The sequence below is a fragment of the Uranotaenia lowii genome, chromosome 3 (assembly GCF_029784155.1).
Source record: "Uranotaenia lowii strain MFRU-FL chromosome 3, ASM2978415v1, whole genome shotgun sequence".
NCBI lineage: Eukaryota > Metazoa > Arthropoda > Insecta > Diptera > Culicidae > Uranotaenia > Uranotaenia lowii.
The window spans coordinates 130372014-130390963 of NC_073693.1; the positions used below are offsets into that span (position 1 = coordinate 130372014).

General features: G+C 38.2%; 1 protein-coding gene across 3 annotated transcripts in view; it reads right to left on the reverse strand.

The window, feature by feature from the left end:
- The window catches only part of LOC129751037 (excitatory amino acid transporter 3), a 66957-nt gene extending 51114 nt beyond the window's left edge, over positions 1-15843 (reverse strand). For 2 of the 3 annotated variants that reach the window (XR_008738574.1, XM_055746284.1), the window contains exons 1-2: positions 15535-15843; positions 14359-14472 (exon numbers count right to left, since the gene is read on the reverse strand). The gene's annotated coding sequence lies outside the window, so the exon portion shown is untranslated. The remainder of the gene's footprint in view (positions 1-14358; positions 14473-15534) is intronic. The other variant, XM_055746285.1, reaches the window with a different exon arrangement.
- Between the last annotated feature and the right edge of the window lie 3107 nt (positions 15844-18950).

Here is an 18950-nt window from a genome sequence, read left to right on the forward strand (position 1 = left end):
GGAAAGAAGCATGACACACGAGTCAGCGTTTTCTTCCGAATAGGTTCGTGTGAGATGCGCCGCCTATCTCTTCATCTTGAATATGGTCTTGTTTGTCGGCTGTTAACACATTGGTCAAATCAATTACAGATCGCGCCGGTGTGTGCCCAGCCGGCTGAGCTAATGGCTGATGTTTAAGCGAGTATTTTCGCTAATTTAGGCAACTTGCTCAGTCGGACTTTGTATAATTTTGTGATGAGTGGAACGAGTCCATTTGAGAAAAATTTGTGTTGGTTTACTGATAAATTGACAGATTCTGATCACCTGTCAATATTTTAGTTTGAAATTGAAGAACGATTCACTTTTTTTTATAAATACGATCGTTTATTATCTCAAAAACACAAAATCTAAATTATTCACCAACAAAACTTCGATTATGAAACACCTAAGCTAAGCTTCGGTGAAATTTTAGGACAAATCTGAGACCCTTCGGCGCAAATCCGTACGATGTTAAAAAATATTTTGCTCACGTACTTCAACAGCACTTGGACCTTGTTCACTGCATGCATACCCTGGTTTTCACTGAGTGCCAAATTAGCCATAAAATAAATTAGAAAAGAATTAGAATAAAATAATTATTTTGTTTGAAGAGAAAAAAAATGAGACGTCAAATGAAGCAGTTCGTCGAAAGTGAAGATGTTTTTATTCGGCCCTATGCAACGATACCATTAACACAGGAAATGACGAGATCAAGTAACGAATTGCTTGAATCATGTTCACCTTATCTATTGTTTTGAAATTTATTCCTGTTACATTGGATCACGGCCTGTTTGTTTTTTTTTTGCCTTATTGAAAATATTTATGACTAAGATCGGCTTCGATTGAACGTCTAACGAGAACGTTATTCAGTGGATTCCTTCTTGATTATGAATCCATATAAAGCAGCTACGTTACGTAAAATCTTCCAAACTTTGATTTTTTTTAATTTAAAAAAATCACAGGTCCATTTTCTTCAAACTGAATAGATCAAATAGCGCCTAAATACCCGCATCTACTCGACACACACATTAGATATTATTTTGGATCAGTTTTATCTGAGCGATTGGGGCTTATTTTTATCAACAGTGATTACAGATAATTTGTTGCACCCGCGTTTTCCATGCAGTCGGGCATGAATTGGGTTAATTTATATCAATGCTGCGGCGGCAAGTGTGGCGCGATATCTCAGAAAAGTGCGAACGACAGTCAGTGGTGGGTAGGTAACAATATCAGTAAGTTGTATAAACATTTTCTGTGTACGGCGTGCGATATCTGCTGCTGACAGACTAGCTGACTGAGTGACTGACCACATCAAACAAATAACTTTGCGATAAGCAAAACACAGAATGTACTATATTAATAAACAAACACGTGCTTCTTTCAGCTGCAACCTAGTTGATTTTATGTTTTTCGAACCGCAATTTTTATAATGTTAAATTGTTTTGAAGAATCCTCGGGAAAGATGTGACCGACGTTTCGATAAAATACCGCTATAAAACTTTTACTGGTTCGAACATACATTTCAAAGAAACTAGGTTACGGCCGAAGTCAAGTTGTAAATGTGTACATACTAATCAAACGCGTCTTTTAATGAACCAACGGTTTAGAAATGTCGACCAAAAGTGTCTTTTAATCTTCTGAATGGATATGACCATTTCATAATTTAATTTGAGTCTTCCATTGACGACGACGATGGCGCAAAGTAGCTCCATCCCCAGAAACGAAGAAGGCGTTGATTTATTCTCAACAAAATGTACGTTCTTGTTATTATCGAGAACGTTTCGGGTTTGATGAGATGATCTAAAAAGTGAAATTCTAAAAGATTTCTGAAAAGTGCTACTATCTACATGGTGATTGTCGGACAAGAAATTAAATTTCATGAGAAATTTTGTGTAAATGTAAAGTATTTTAAATATCCATAGACAAATTAGAATTTCAAATGTTTCCAATGTATCGTACACATGTGTTTTATTTCCGGATTAACTCGGTAAACTCTTGTTACTCTTCGGAACGTTTGACTTTCTCAAGTTTACGAAGGACATTTGAAGATTTGTGAAACAATGTTAGTAGCATTATGAGTAATGCTTTTGATATTTCTGTTGTGGCATGTGGCATGAAAGCGCAACAGTTCGTAATCGTGATTATCAATAGAGAAAAAAAATTGAACAAGGGTGTTAAAGATCATTTTTGATTAGCTTTCCTCAAGCAACAAAACTATTCCATTATGTTTGACTGGATTTCAGGTTTTTAAGAAAATACATAGGGTAGTAGATACGTAGTACCCAAGGACATGAGCCCTCGCAGCCCCATGTGGTTTATGTATAGGTGGGGACAACCAAAATTTTTAGTGTTAGTTCGTTGTATCCATACAGTTGTTTATGAACGATTGTGACGTAACACGACGCCGTCGCGGTGGCGAACGTTCAACGCACCGATGAAACCGTAGCAACGTCCCAGAATGTTTGTTATTGGGGTTACTATGAGAGCTTGTTACTAAGTTTTCAAGATGCCGTCGTGTTGTGAATGCGTAATGATTCTCGGTGCGTTTAAAATTTTCGTTTTCAATTTCATTTTTCGGATTTTCGAAGTAGTTTGACGGATTCCGCTGCAAAAGAATTAGTTTCCTCCAAACATTTTTCTTCCGCCAAAAACTAGTATGAAATCGGAACTAGCAGCAACGGCTGCTTTTTGGTGCGTCAAAAGTTCCTAGAAGAAGCTGGCAGAGCAGAATATGTTGGAGGACTTAAGAGGAATCCGTTCAAAATTAGTCCTAAAATAAAAATCCTTGGTCATTTTTCATTTTTTGGGAACCTAAATAAAAATTATTTGATCATTGTCATAAACAGCTTCTGTTTCAAAATTCCGAAAATGCCTGTATAGAATGCAAAATGTAAGATCACCTTTTAAATAAAATTTAGTGCCAGTTTGTAGAATTTCTAACAAAAAAATTTCATAATTAAACTACTCAAAAAAGACAAAGGGTACGAGCTGTGTTAGTATTTGGAATCATTTGGAAATTATTTAATCGCTTTTGCACGGAAGGATAATAAGATTTAATTTTGAACATAAGTACTTTGATTATGATGACTTCCACTGGATACCCAAGCTCGATGGCATTATGTACGTATGAAAACTGCCGTCGCAAGGCGACTCCAACGTCGAGACGCCAGGAACGTTTGTGACGTAGCAATCAAAACATTAAAAAAACTGATTCTCACACTCGTGCAAGGGTAGTCTTGTCCCCACCTCTACATAAACCACATGGCTCGCAGCCTACGTCAGGCCTTCGCTCAACTTAAAATATCGAGAATCTGTTTCTAAGGACTGTATTCAAAAAAATGCAACACTTCTATTTGTGACTAACTTTTGAACGGATGGATGAATATTGATGAAATTTTCAGTGATACAACCTAGTAAAATAACGTTTATATGTGCAAAATTTTGTGGCGATCTGATAAGTGGTTTTTGAGATATTGTTTAATGAATAAATTCATTGACCAAATTTGTTCGGCGGGATCTGAGAAAATCTAGGAAAGTCCTATTGAGTTACGGCCCCAAAATAGCTGGAAATCAACTAACTAAAGTTTATTCTGTAAATCTTTCTAGAGGTCCTAGAAAATCTTACAGTGAGCTAAAATGTGAATAAAGGTGAGAATGATTATTTCCGTGAAGGTATGGGAATTAAGGGTTGTAAGGTGCAAATTAATTCTAAATGAAAAAAAATCCTCTGATTATTTTTCCGACGCCTTACAAAAAGGCCAACTTCAGAAGAAAATAATGGGCTTGTGATATAGCTCAGTTGGCAAGTCTGTTGTCTCCTGAGCAGATGTCCGCGAGTTCGAGCCCAAGAGTAAACAACGAACACAGTTGTACCGGATAAGTTTTTCAATAACGATCCGCCAACTGTATCGTTGATAAAGTCGCGAATGCCATAATGATGATAAAACGACTATAATCGAAACAAAAAAAAAGAAGAAACTAATCAAGCTGTAGTTCTATAAATTAAGTATTTTTTCTTTTTTTTTAGAATTTTATTTTGTAGCTCCCTGGTAATGGACGCTACTGTTCCCAGGACATCTGGCAGCAATTGAACAAAGAAAAATTAAACCAAAAACGCGAGCATAATTTTACTCATGCTGAGAACTCAAAAATGTTTATAATCTAGTGCGAGGAAATGTGACAATACGAATTAAACTAACTTACAACTATGAATATCAATGGAAAGAGATTTCTTTTTAAGAGATTCAATTTAAATTATTCAAAAAAAAAAAACATTCTACATCTAAACTAAAATTTACAAAGGATTAACGCTGCAATTAAAAAAATTCTTAAGACAAGCTTTGTTCGACTTGTTTTTCGACTAAGTTTTTCTTTAAATATTTGAAGCACGTTATTTTTCAAGTTGAGCGACTATTTATTTCTTTTAATTCATTGGGTAAGTTGTTGTCCTTGCCAGATCAAACACTTTCTTGCACACTTATCAGCAAAAATGAATTTGAAGTTGCCGGCGACATCACCATGACCAGTGCAGTGCACCACTGCAGTGGCTTTACATAATTTTTGGCGAGAAAGCTGCCAAAAATCCATCATCACGTACGTTTCGTCATCCATGAGGATGCATCCGTCGAACTTCGTTGGAATCTTCTCGTATAACTTGCGGGCACGTCCTTTGGCTACTAAATTCTGCTTCAATGTCCGGTTTGGTTGCTTACTGGTCCGATAGGATCGTATTCCTTCGCGTAGACGAATTCTGCTGACGATGCACCGGTCGGCGTTGAATTTCTTGGCAATGTCATAGTCCGACTACCCTGTGTTTTCCTTGATCGTTCTCAACACCTTCAAATGCAGTTTCTGATTCTTAGGTCCACTATAACGCTTGGTATGAACCTGCCGATCTATAGTACGCATCTCACGGAAACGTTTGAGAACGCTACACACGGTTGATTTGACCATTTTTAACGATTTCGCGATTTTGGAACCCGACCACGTCGAATCGTAATGAAATTTTCAGCACTGGTAGAAGAAACATTCCTCTACAAAGTGCTGCCAAAACATTCCAGATCCGACAACAAGGAGCACTATGGTAAAATAAATAGTGCGTCCAGATTTGTAGTGATCCATGCTTTACTCCAGTAGTAAGTAAGGTTTTTGATGGTATTTGATGAGTGCAGATTATCGAAAACATACATTATGGTTTGGAAATCACATAGATCTACTAAAGGTAAAATGTTATCAGAACTGGAAGAGTAAATGAGTTTAGTTGGAAGCCTGTAAATATTTTTAAACACCTGTTTGCACCTGGTATTGTAATTTTCTTGAATAACTAGATTCGCCTGCACACACGCTAACTTTTGGCTACCCCTTAACGAATACTTTTGACCCGTTATTCGATAAGACTGGGAGAACTCCTTTTTACGGATAAAGTCGCTTTACCCTTTAAGGGGTACTCAGCTTGATAACGCTTCAGCGGATGAAAATTACCCCTTATTCCAAATGCTTGCGGATGATAATTGCCCCTTATTTGAAAGGCTTTCGTATGGTGGAAATTTCGGGAGCTGCTTATGGGCAATGTTTGCTGGGAAATAAATCACAACAAATTATCATGTTTCATGTGGTTTATTTAATTGAAAATACAATTTAAATGACTTCGAATTATTTGAAAATTCAAAATTACCCTAAATGTTAATTCGACGCGAATCGACTTCCAAACATCGGCTTATTTTCGTCTCGTTGATCCGGAACTGCTTAGCTCTGAAATAACAAGGATGGATGCATTATAATTTCAGAATGGAAACTATATAAAAATTCAATCAAAAACTTACAATTTTTCTCATCACAGGCAATTTACCAGACAAATTGCAACGTTATGGATGTAACACCATCTAAAAGTACCCCTTTGGAGCGGACTCGAGCTTTTCGAAATAAGGGGTAATATTGACCCGACAAAATGACCCGTTATTTGACAGATCGTAGAGGTTCTCAATAACGGGTCAATTTTACGCCTTTAAGGGGTAGCCAAAAGTTAGCGTGCACTTTTCGATCGGTCAAAAATTTACATAAATTTTTTCACACCTTGTTCTGTACGTTCTTGAATTATTTGTTTACACATGACAGCTGATAAATTTGTCATGTGCCGAAGTAAGCTTCATGAAATTTTGTCCGTGATGTCAAGCTGTATCCGCACTAGACTGCAAGATATGTTTTTATAATCATATCAGATCTCGTAAAAAAACATTCGAATTACAGTAGGAACGGTGAGCAACCAGATTTAAGCACATTTGAGGTTTATTTGTCACTAGCTGACCCGGTGTGCTTTGCTACACCTTTCAAAATCGAATGATATTTTCAGAATATATTCATATTTTTATTGTTTTGTTGGCATTATTTTAAATCAAATTATAAAATAATTCATAAGCAACCGCTATAAAATGATAGCTGCAGCTGGAGTTTCGGATTGCAACACTAAAGTAACTTTAAGTAATATTCTAAATCTTGATCTTTTAATTTGTGTTAAAATTCTGATAATTTTAATATGATTCTTTAAGCTTCGCCCTAGAAAGGAGGGTCTCAAATTAATCGTACGCAAACAATCCAACTGATAAAATATGGTTGTTTGTACTTGATATGTTCTGGGTTTTTGCTAAAAACTGATAAGAGAACACCCCCCCCTCTGTCCTTCCCTTCCCCCCTGCTGAATGAAGATAGTGATCTTTAATAATCATACCCATTTTTTTCGTTCCCAAAAATCTTCTTGTATCAAATATTGTTCCATTGGTTGATATGTTTTTAACAAAATTTACATGGAAGGCGTAAGGGTCTATAACAATCGTAAAAACATATCTCGTAACTAAGTACCTTTCCATGCCATATTTGTTTCCATTTGTTAGCTTTGTTAGCATAAATTGAGAACTTAGGCTCACAAAATTGTATTGGGCTCACATCCTTCCTCCTATGTACCTACTCACTGAAAGGAGGATGGTGTGTCAGATAATCATAGAATCATACCAAAATGATTTTCCATGTTAAGTTTTGTCCATTGCTCGGATTTTGTAAAAAAAAAGTTAAATGTAAGCTTTACTCTTTTCTTGAGTCTTGAGCTATGCATACACTTGAAAGGAAGTACCTTCCCCCTTCCGTTCTCCCCATTGAATAGAAGGGTGAGAATTTAATATTCATAAAAGTATTTTTTGTACTGAAATACTTTTTGATACAAAATTTTATTTCATTTGCTCTATTAATTCTCGAATCATGCAAAAAAATTGTATGGAAGCCCCCTTTTCCCCTTTTATATCTTTTTGCTGAAAAAATGTGGGGCTTCAATGTATAATAGATACATTTCTCGTATCCAAATACCCTCACGTGCCAAATATGGTTCAATTTGCTAGATCAGCTCTCCAGTAATATTGAAAATTGTAAGGGAGACCTCTTCTCCCCCTTTTCATCCACCTTTTTGAAGGAGTGAGGGATACCAAATATTCATAGAAGCATTTCTCGTACCCAAATATCGTTCCATGCCAAAATTGGTTCTACTTGCTTGTGTAGTTCTTGAGTTATGCAATAAAAATTGTATGAAACTTCCCTCCCCCTTTCCTTTCTCCTCTCTGGAAGAAGGAAGAGGTCTCAAACAATCATTAGAACAGGTCACGTTCCCAAATATCCGCCCATGCTAAATTTGGTTCCATTTGCTTGATTAATTTTTAAGTTATGTAAAAAATTAAAAAGAGGTCCCCTCCCCTCTTTATTACTCCCTACTGGAAAGAGGAAGGGGTCTCAAATAATCGTAGACATATTTTTCGTATCCAAACACCTTCCTATGCCATATTTGGCTCCATTTGCTTTATTATTTTTTGAGTTATGTGAAAAAATATGAAAGAGGCTCCTCCCCCTTTCAACTGCAAAGAGGGAGGGGTCTCAAATAATCATTGAAATATTTTTCGTATCAAAATACCTTCCCATCCCAAATTTGGTTCCAATATCTTAATTAGTTTTCGAGTTATATGAAAAATTGTAAGGTAGCCCCCCTCGCCCTTCCTATCAACCAACTGAGAGGAGGGAGGGGCACCTAATATTCATTGAAATATTCCCCGTTCCCAAATACCACCCCATGAAAAATTTGATACCATTTGCTTGATTGGCTCTCGAGTTATGCAAAAAATTATATTTTGTTTGGGAGGCCCCTCCCCCCCTTCCTGTTAGGGGAGGGGCCCCAAACCATTATAGAAACCTTCCCCGGCCTCCAATATCCCCACCTGCCAAGTTTCTCGTAAATCGGTTTAGTAGTTTTTGAGTCTATAGGGAACAGACAGAAAGACAGACAGACAGAAATTCATTTTTATATATATAGATAGATAGATAAGGTAGCCCCCCTCCCCCCTTCTTATCACCCCACTGAGAGGAGGGAGAGGTACCTAATATTCATTGAAATATTCCCCGTTCCCAAATACCACCTCAAGCCAAATTTGATACCATTTGCTTGATTGGTTCTCGAGTTATGCAAAAAATTATCTTTTATTTGGGAGGCCCCTCCCCCCCTTCCTGTAAGGGGGAGAGGTCCCAAACCAGAATAGGAACCTTCCCCGGCCTCCATTACCCCCACCTGCCAAGTTTCACGCAAATCGGTTCAGTAGTTTCCGAGTCTATAGGGAACAGACAGACAGACAGACAGACAGACAGAAATTCATTTTTATATATATAGATATCTAATGTAAATGCAGTTGAGTTCTTATGTTTTTGCGTTGGTGGAACCAGCGACGATTTACCAACAACGACCAAATTAATAGTCCAAACAAACACCACGTATTTGCAATGCATTCTTGATCAATTTTAAGCCAACTTTACTTAAAAACGAATAGGTTCATAACATTTCAATTCTTAAGCCATGTTCAGAAAATCAAGCATTTCAGAAACTCAAAATAAATGTTCAGAAAATTTCAAATGTAGTTTTTTATTACACTTATTTATTCATAAAAATCACTTCCAGCACCGGTCAACACTATCTGCGAGCTCTGATGGTGGGATTGATGTAGATATGCTTTTGTTGTTTCCCGAATAAATCTACTTCTAACAGTAATATCAGGACGGTTGGCTACTTGTTTCAATGGAAGCAATTTCTTTAAACCCGCCGTAGGACGAATCCGAGTCCCAGTAAAGGATGCTGAGACTACTGTATTTTGTCCGGAAATTGATAGTCTCCAGATAACATTTTCGGGTAGCGCAAATTCAGGCATCGGATGAAGTCCCTCATTATTCGCATTTATCCTGAAATGCAAGAATATTGCAAAAATAGTGGATCCATAGTTTAATTTATTAATACCTACTGAACATTTAATGCTTAGAAATGTACCCGTTTTGCTTTTTTTCGGAGTGAAATTTTTAAACTTCATCCTGGCAGTTTGTTTTGAATTGATATTGTACTGATTTTACCAATGGTTACCCTGATTGCTTAGAAATGAATTCAAGAGGCGTACGAATATGAAGGTGAGAGAAATACGGCGAAATCGTTGAACGAAATTCGAGACTGACAAAATGCACGTGCACGAAGAAAATCGCAATATTAATCGCAGCGCACTAAATTGGACTGCGCACTCATGACTGCGACATTTGTGCGAACTTGTACATTCGTGCGACCTGTCAAATCAGTGTAAAATCTGTCGGAATTTTACACGCTAAGCTTTTGTCAGTCAACCTTTGTACGGATAACTGCGACTGCAAAACATTGCACGAAATCCAATTTTCAATGAAAGAGATAATATATAGTTTTTGTTATTATTGCGATTTTTTTTTCTTGCGCTAGAGTTTTCACACAAAAATTTCGTCAATCTCGAATTTCGCCCTACGATTTCGTACTTTTTCTCTCACCGTCATATTAGTACGTCTCTTGAAAACCATACGTAAAAACAAGAAACTTCGACTAACGAGCCTATAGTACTACAGTCTCTTTAAACTTCGACATATGCAGGTAATTTGTTTCATTGATTCTCTGTTTTAACAGTTATTCCTTTTCCAGAGTTCTTGACTCGAGGAATTTATGACTTCTGACTCAGATCGTGAAGAGTGAATTTAGAGAACTCTACGAAATTCTTAGATGGTTGGCAAAACAATGGGTCCTTCGCACGGAAAAATCAAACTATGAAATAAACGGCTATGAAATAAATTGTATTAAATATAAAATGGAACCCTTATATAAATTTAGGTATATCCAAAAGAAATCTTATTTGTTTTCAAAAGTATAATAATATTCCTTCAGAAATACCTATTGTAACTTTTTTTTCTTTTTTGTTTCGATTATAGTCGTTTTACCATCTTTATGGCATTCGCGACTTAACATCAGTTGAAAAATTAAACTTTTTTTATAAGTTTTGATTGAACTAAACATTTGTTGATTCAGATACACCTAGGTTTTTTTTTACACGGTTTTTTTTTACGCGGTTTTTTTTTACACGGCTTTTTTTACACGGTTTTCGGGAATTAGCACGGTTTTTTTTTACACGGTTTTCGCGAATTAACACGGTTTTTGAGAGAAAATATTCTAAGTCCTTTTCAAAGGAAAACACTTAGAATCTTTTTGAAGTTGGGAAAATCTTATCTCTTAGACTAAGAACATGATACATGAGACCTGAGACCTGGGATCTGAGACCTGGGATCTGAGACCTGAGACCTGAGATTTGAGACCTGAGACCTGAGACCTGAGACCTGAGACTTGAGACCTGAGACATGAGACATGAGACCTGAGACATGAAACATTAGAAATTAGACATGAGACCTGAGACCTGGAAACTGAGACAGGGGATATTAGACTTGAGACCTCAGCATGAGACATGAGACCTGAGACCGGAGACAAGCTACTAGAATTAGTACCGCGAGTGATAAGTTTAGCTCCGATTTCAACATGCGACCCCTCTAATGAAAGGGTTTGACTTGTGGGTGACGAAAAATAAAGTCGCGACTTCGCTAGTACAAGCTACTAGTGCTAGTACCGGTAGAAATTATATTAGCTCCGATTTAGACTTGCGACCCCTCTAGTGAAAGGGTTTGACTTGTGGGTGACGAAAAATAGTGTCGTGACATCGCTAGTACAAGCTACTAGTTTTAGTACCGCGAGAAATTAGTTTAGCTCCGATTTCAACTTTCGACCGGTAAAGTGAAAAGGTTTGACTTGTAGATGACGAAAAAAAAGTGTCGCGACTTCGCTAGTACAAGCTACTAGGGTTAGTACCGCGAGAAATTAGTTAAGCTCCGATTGAGACTTGCGACCCCTCTAGTGAAAGGGTTTGACTTGTAGGTGACGAAAAATAGTGTCGCGAAATCGCTAGTACAAGCTACTAGTGATAGTAACGCGAAAAATTAGTTAAGCTCCGATTTAGAATTGCGACCGGTCAAATGAAATGGTTTAACTTGAATGTAACGAAAAATATTGTCGCGACTTCGCTAGTACAAGTTACTAGGGTTAGTACCGGTAGAAATTAGATTAGCTCCGATTTCAACTTTCGATCGTTCAAGTGAAAGGGCTTCACTTTTAGGTGATGCAAAATGGTGTCGCGAGCTCGCTAGTACAAGCTACTAGGGTTGAAACTAATTTCTACCTGTACTAACCCTAGTAGCTTGTACTAGCGAAGTCGCGACACTATATTTCGTCACCTGCAAGTCAAACCCTTTCATTTTACCGGTCGAAAGTTGAAATCGGAGCTAATCTTATTTCTATCGGTACTAACCCTAGTAGCTTGTACTAGCAAAGTCGCGACACTATTTTTCGACACCAACAAGTCGAACCCTTTCACTAGAGGGGTCGCAAGTCTAAATCGGAGCTTAACCAATTTATCGCGGTACTAGCCCTAGTAGATTGTACTAGCAAACTCGCGACACTATTTTTCGTCATCTACAAGTCAAACCCTTTCACTTGACCGGTCGAAAGTTGAAATCGGAGCTAAACTAATTTCTCGCTGTATTAAAACTAGTAGCTTGTACTAGCGATGTCGCGACACTATTTTTCGTCACCCACAAGTCAAACCCTTTCACTAGAGGGGTCGCAAGTCTAAATCGGAGCTTAACAAATTTATCGCGGTACTAACCCTAGTAGCTTGTACTAGCGATTTCGCGACACTATTTTTCGTCATCATCAAGTCAAACCCTTTCACTAGAGGGGTCGCAAGTCTCAATCGGAGCTTAACTAATTTCTCGCGGTACTAACCCTAGTAGCTTGTACTAGCGAAGTCGCGACACTATTTTTCGTCATCTACAAGTCAAACCTTTTCACTTTACCGGTCGAAAGTTGAAATCGGAGCTAAACTAATTTCTCGCGGTACTAAAACTAGTAGCTTGTACTAGCGATGTCACGACACTATTTTTCGTCACCCACAAGTCAAACCCTTTCACTAGAGGGGTCGCAAGTCTAAATCGGAGCTAATATAATTTCTACCGGTACTAACCCTAGTAGCTTATACTAGCGAACTCGCGACACTATTTTTCGTCACCTACAAGCCAAACCCTTTCACTAGAGGGGTCGCAAGTTGAAATCGGAGCTAATATAATTTTTCGCGGTAATAACACTAGTAGCTTGTCTCAGGTCTAAAGTCTCATGTCTCAGGTCTAATCTTTCATGGCTCTTGTCTCATACCTCAGGTCTCATGTCTTATGTCTCATATCTCATGTCTCAGGTCTCATTTCTAATGTCTCATGTCTCATGTCTCATGTCTCATGTCTCAGGTCTCAGGTGTCATGTCTCAGGTCTCATGTCCCATGTCTCAGGTCTCGTGTTTTATGTCTTAGGTTTCTAGTCTCAGGTCTCAGGTCTAATGTCCCATGTCTTTGGTCTCATTCTTCAAGTCTCTGATCTCATGTCTCAGATCTCAGGTCCCTGGACTTAGGTCTCAGGTGTCATGTCTAAAGTCTCAGGTCTCATGTCTCTAGTTTACATCCTCAAGTCCAGGTCTCAAGTCTCAAGTCTCAGGTCTCAGGTCTTAAGTGTCAGAACTTCAGAGCTGCAGAATTCGAATGGTCTTTTTTTACACGGTTTTCGGGAATTAACACGGTTTTTTTTTTACACGGTTTTCGGGAATTAGCACGGTTTTTTTTTACACGGTTTTCGGGAATTAACACGGTTTTTTTTTACACGGTTTTTTTTTTACGCGGTACGTATATCAGTGTAAAAAAAAACCTTACTGTATACTAGAGTGATTTACATAAAAGCTATTAGCCCCACTGGACATATAAAAGCTTTCTTGCACCAATCGTAATCGTAATTATTTACGTAATTTACATTTTTCAGAGATAGAGTTCAATCTCAAGAAATTGAGTAAATTGGCATAATGCCATAATAACAATTGTACATGAGGCAAAGCTTAGTTAGGGTCTTTTTCCATAGGATGTTTGAAAATTTTGTAATAAGCACAGAGTTTAATTTTTGTACATAACAGCAAAAATTACCAAATCACTTCTAGAATGTGATTTCAAAGAACAAAAAGGAGCCCACAAAAAATTTATCGAAATGGAAAACGCCAGCTCTGAAAAACCCCTAAAGGAAAATTGTATCTGATGAAAGATTGACATTTAAATCAATAAGCAATAGTTTGAACAGATTTTTTTGTCACGACGTTATGTTGTGCCGACAGGCTCACACCGATAGTGAAATTTGCATGGAGTTTTCTAAAATGTCCACCGACAAGCAATATTATTTGTGGGTGTTAAGTCGAGATGTACCGAATAGTGGTATTCGATTGTCTATAACTGAAAGGACATCTGATGACTTATTGTCGCTTCTAAGACCTCTATCGCCAAAGAGCAGGAAAAAAATCCAGGAAGTTTTAAACAATATCTGGATATCCCGGCCAAATTCGACTTATCTCGAATTATTTATTGCATGGGCAAGCCTGTATATATAAAAAAAATCTTGAATAAACGATAATCAAAGTATGAAGCGATCCTTATTGGCATTCCCACTTAAAGATATACGAATACATCTGAGATGTTTCACTGAAACCATAAGCTTTTGATGATTGTGTAGCTTTTTCAACATTACTTTTGAATATTTTATAAATTATCCAAAATCATTTGAAAAATTGGACATATAAATTTATATTTTTATTTATATAAGATATGTAAAATGGACGTATAATATTTAAAAATAAATATTCAGCCTATTCGGACAAATACTAAGCTCAACTATTCGGTGAGCCGAATATTCGGCTTAATGGTTTTAAAAAAACTCATGAATATTTTTAAAGTTTGTTTCCCAAATAGGTTTCTAACCAAAAAACATCGCTTATGATATGGTTTTGTTACCGCACGACTTGCAACTAAGTTCATAATGTGTATCGAATTAAAAAAGGTTATAAAACCACTTACCTAGATTTTTCCTCTTGCCTTGGGTATTCCGAGTTCGACCTGTGCAACTCCGCTGTAGCGCCTTTTGATCACTGGATTTATATCTTTTTGCGGAACTGATCTAGAAGATCTGCACTGTAGAAGAAGAGAGAAAAAGGTACACCATCACTCACTGCACACTAGCCCCATTCATTCAGCCGGCTTTAACCGCGCCGACACTTCACGGAACAAGAAGAAAACCGTCTGTCACCCAAGCTAAAAAAAATATAATATCCACCCACAGCTGTTGAAGCCGTGCACGTTTTTTCTCTGGCCCCCACCGGTCCCTCTGCAATTTCAGAGCACAAAATGGTTTAATCTTCTTCACGATCCGATCCCACAAGCCGGTTGAAATTGGCGCATGTTGAGGTTTTTTTTTATTATTTTTTGAATTACGATTATCCTTAGACACAATGGGATTTGGCCAAAAGAAACCCGAATTAGCGATATTATGTTTGCCGGCTTTCGGTCGATGTCACTTAGCTTCACAATAAACATATTGCCGCCACTTGCCACAATAACCGCACACATGCATTCATCGTCAACCCATTGCATTGCCTTGAGATGGGAGAGAGTATTTGACCGATGATCGTATAACTTATATTTTTTCAGCTTATGCCGCCAATGTCTCGACGAGTTAGGTGGAGAGTAGTACAGTAGAGCACACGCGAAGGTCTGAACAACAACGAGACGGCTCCCATTCCCAGACCCCCAGACCCGGCTTCAGGCTGATCCGACGGCTGTTGTGAACTCTCCTCCGTGTTGCTATTTTCGGCTTATTTTAAACGACCTCTACTGAGCAAACTGATGCAGCAGCAGAAGCGGCGTATAAACGCAAAATCTGTCACAGACCGTTGGAAATGCGGTCAACTTCGTCGGGATGACATCGTCCTACCTTTGTACCACCCGAGGCAAGATCAGCATTTATGTATGTACATGAGAAATCATACCCGCCTCATGGAGATCAACTGAGACCGGTGTTCTTCTGTGAGAAGTAAAAACTCTACATCACAGTTGGTTTATTTTGTATCGAAGTTACATTTTCTAATGTGTCACTTTTTTCGACCCACTAATCGCTGCCAGATCAAATCTGATCTCGAAGCGTTTAGATGAGCCAATTAAAAGTAAATCCATGATCCGATGTCCAACAGTATTCACCTTTAAGAACCTTCCAGTACAAACGAGACAAACCACTCAACAGGTTTCCACGGCTAATCTCCCACGATTGGTAACAATGCAGAAGCACCTGAGGAGCCCACCAAAATCTTGCTCAAGCAACGCAGATTCAATCGATCAACACAAAAAACTTTTTTAGAAACAGTCCCCAATATTTGCTAAAACTTCACCGAAAAACAGAGATCCAAACCGCAACCAAAGCGCCCTTTTCCTTGCCTCGGAGACGAACGACGAGCACGACCGACGACCAATTTCACTCTTGCCACGACTGCGATTAAATATAAACTAAAAGATTTTCAATGGACATCATACCGCTAGAGCTACGCTACGCTACCAACCAGTAGTTGAGTTGAGCTCCGAGTACGAGTACCGTAACGTTGCGCGTGTTCCGACTCCGACCAGCCGCCACACTGTTAAATAACAGAAAAAAAAGGGAAACGTCGTGTGTTTCATCCCATCTGTTGCTTCAGTCAGCTTACTCTCCCATCATCAGCCAACGGCAAAAGCAACAGAACGGCTCAAACTCAGGGTGGGCTCATCATAATCGTCAACAACAGCTCTAGACCGGTATCGTTCCGTCCGTTCCGTTCCGGACGTAGCTCAGCTCAGCAGAGCACCAACCAAAACAGATAAGGTTCAACCAGCAGCACTCTCACTCGCTCTCGCGAATCCAACAGGTTTATAGAAGGTAGCAGGGCAACAGTATGGTGGTTAACTAGTGGATGAGCTGAATGACTTCCGAAGACAAAATCCGTTGTGGAAATTGCGCGTGCAAGTGCAGTCTCCCCGAGCTGGTACCTTCTAATGAATGAATTACATAGGTACCTACTAGCGTGGGTTGCGAAACATTGAACACGAGGCGACAATATTTTTGGCGATGTTAAAGTTTAAACCAAAATTGTTTGGTTCAACTATGAAAAAACATTTAAAAAACACGGTCAACAAGGGTGTCTCATACAAATAACTAACTGAAAAAATGGAACGCTATAGAAGTCAGTAGGAAACTAACAATAGAAACCTCTAGGAGGAAGAGGAAATAAAAATATCAATTTCCTGAAATTGAAAGGGTTTATTGATGATCAACAATTTGTAGGCATTTTGCCTGATAAAAATTCTCAGAGGATTAATTAGTCATTCTATACACCACATGACAGGAAACCAACTTTGAAAATAGTCTTTTTTAACACTTAAACTGTTGTTTACACAAAAAGCAATATGGATGGAAAATCCATCAAAAATTAAAGTCTCCTGAATAAGGGATCATGTCCTCATCCCATTCAAATTTTTGGAACATAAGAATTGTACTTGAAAAAAAAAATGCAACACTTATTTTGATAGTAACTTTTGATTGCAAAAACAAAATTGATGAAATTTTTAATAATACTAGCTAATAATAGTTGGCCAACATGTACAAAATTTGGTGACAATTCGTAAAGTGGATTTTGAGATAGCTTCAAAACAAGGAGAACGTAGACAAAAAACAATTGAGCGCGGTTGTGGAAAATCCAGAAAAGTTCCACACGTTCAGTACCGTTCATAATTGTATAGAAATTGGAAGCACGCGAACTGTTACTTCGACTTTGAACTTCCACAACTTTTTACTCTGATGATATTTTTTGATCAATTATCACACTATTATATCACAAAATTTGAGCTTTCTAATGTGTGCTTGGCCTGAGACAGTGTTCTGAATATCACTCATTTTCAATGAATGTTTCTGATTGCACTTCGCAACTGAACGTACAACGGTCGGGTTTCGTTATTGATTGCTACTGGACCTACCCGATCATCGATCGTTCAATTCATCGCTAAAATACAGATCACCTCGCACGATGCTTGCTGTCAAAACAGTACAGCACCATCATCAAATTGGAATCTCACCAATGCGCAATGCATATGGCGAATCTTGTTGGTCTTCGATCAGGAGTGAATGGATCAGGCAGTGAGTGAGTGATACATGAAGCCGATCATTAGCGTATTTTGTTTGATTTGATATATAGCAAATTAATAAATTTATTTGTTGTTATAACGTTTTTAACATCAGTATGATCAAAATCAAATTGAAGTTGTGTTTGTGAGGGAAAGATGTTCACTTTCGCCATGTTTTTCAAATTTTACAAGTTCTCTTATTAAACTGTCGTCCGTCACGTTAAAACTACTGAGAATTTATGGTGTCCCGCACAACTGTTTGATTTTTCTCGTCCTGCAAAAAATAATTTTGAATTTCATATAATTCAGGCAGATACTGAGTGAGCTACATTCAGAATGGATCAGTTTGTATCTCACTCATCTCCGATATGCGATGTTTGCTAAACCGACGATTCTGAATGATGCGACTCGGTTTGCATAGCTGATAGGAGCGCTGATCGAGATTGCATACCAGCCAGGCGAAGCAGTTGCGAGAGGCGCTATCCCATTATACAATCTGAATGTTTCCAACAGGAAACGCATCCTGAGTGTTTGTTTTGATTGATTTTCGGAAGACTGGCCTGAGATACAGTAATTCTACGAAAATCGGATTTCCATTCAAACTACAATATCTTAGAAACAAAAAAAAAAAAATGGGAAATTTAATATCTAGTGCAATTGAGGACACTAACGAAAAAAAATAGAAATTTCGAATCCAAAAATGAAATCCCATTGAGCTTAAATTTTGCGATAGTTAGTTTTCGGGACAATGAACAAAAAAAATATAAAGCTATAATCATTTAGAATCCGGACAGTTAAAAACGTGTGTATAAGAGTGCTCCAAATGACCCGACTTTTGAAAAAGTTATGTGCTGCAGGCTAAAATTAATCCTAGGCCTAGTGCAAGATCTCATGCCAAATTTGAGCCAGATCGAATAACAGGAAGGGGTCGCCTAAGAGGCCGTCCATAAATGATGTCACGCGTTAAGGGGGGAGGGGGTTTGGATTTTCGTGACAATTTATGACAGTGGGGGAGGGGGGTCAGCTTGAGCGTGACATCACTTATCATTACAAAAAAAAACAGGACGGTTAGGAAAACATGACGTAATACAAAAAGGGGTTTACGGAATATGTGACAATATGTGACGGAGGTGGGGGGTGGGGGGGGGGGTAAATTTTTTCCAAATTTTGCGTGACATCATTTATGGACAGCCCCTAACGGGCCGGCAATTTGTATGGGATTTTGAGATATTTTGTTCGGGAGAAACATGACAATCCAGATTTCCATCAATCCTGGATCAGTCCTGGTGGTGTTCGGGACCCAAAACAGCAACTTCACGACGGTCCTCCTGCGAGATAGTTGGGTTAGCTGCGGGCCTTGCGAGCCCGTGACTACAAAAAACATAAGCAACGAACAACGAACAACAAATTTCGGATGGAAATCGGCAAAGACCCACGCGACGAAAAGGGACTAGCGATTGGAAACTTGG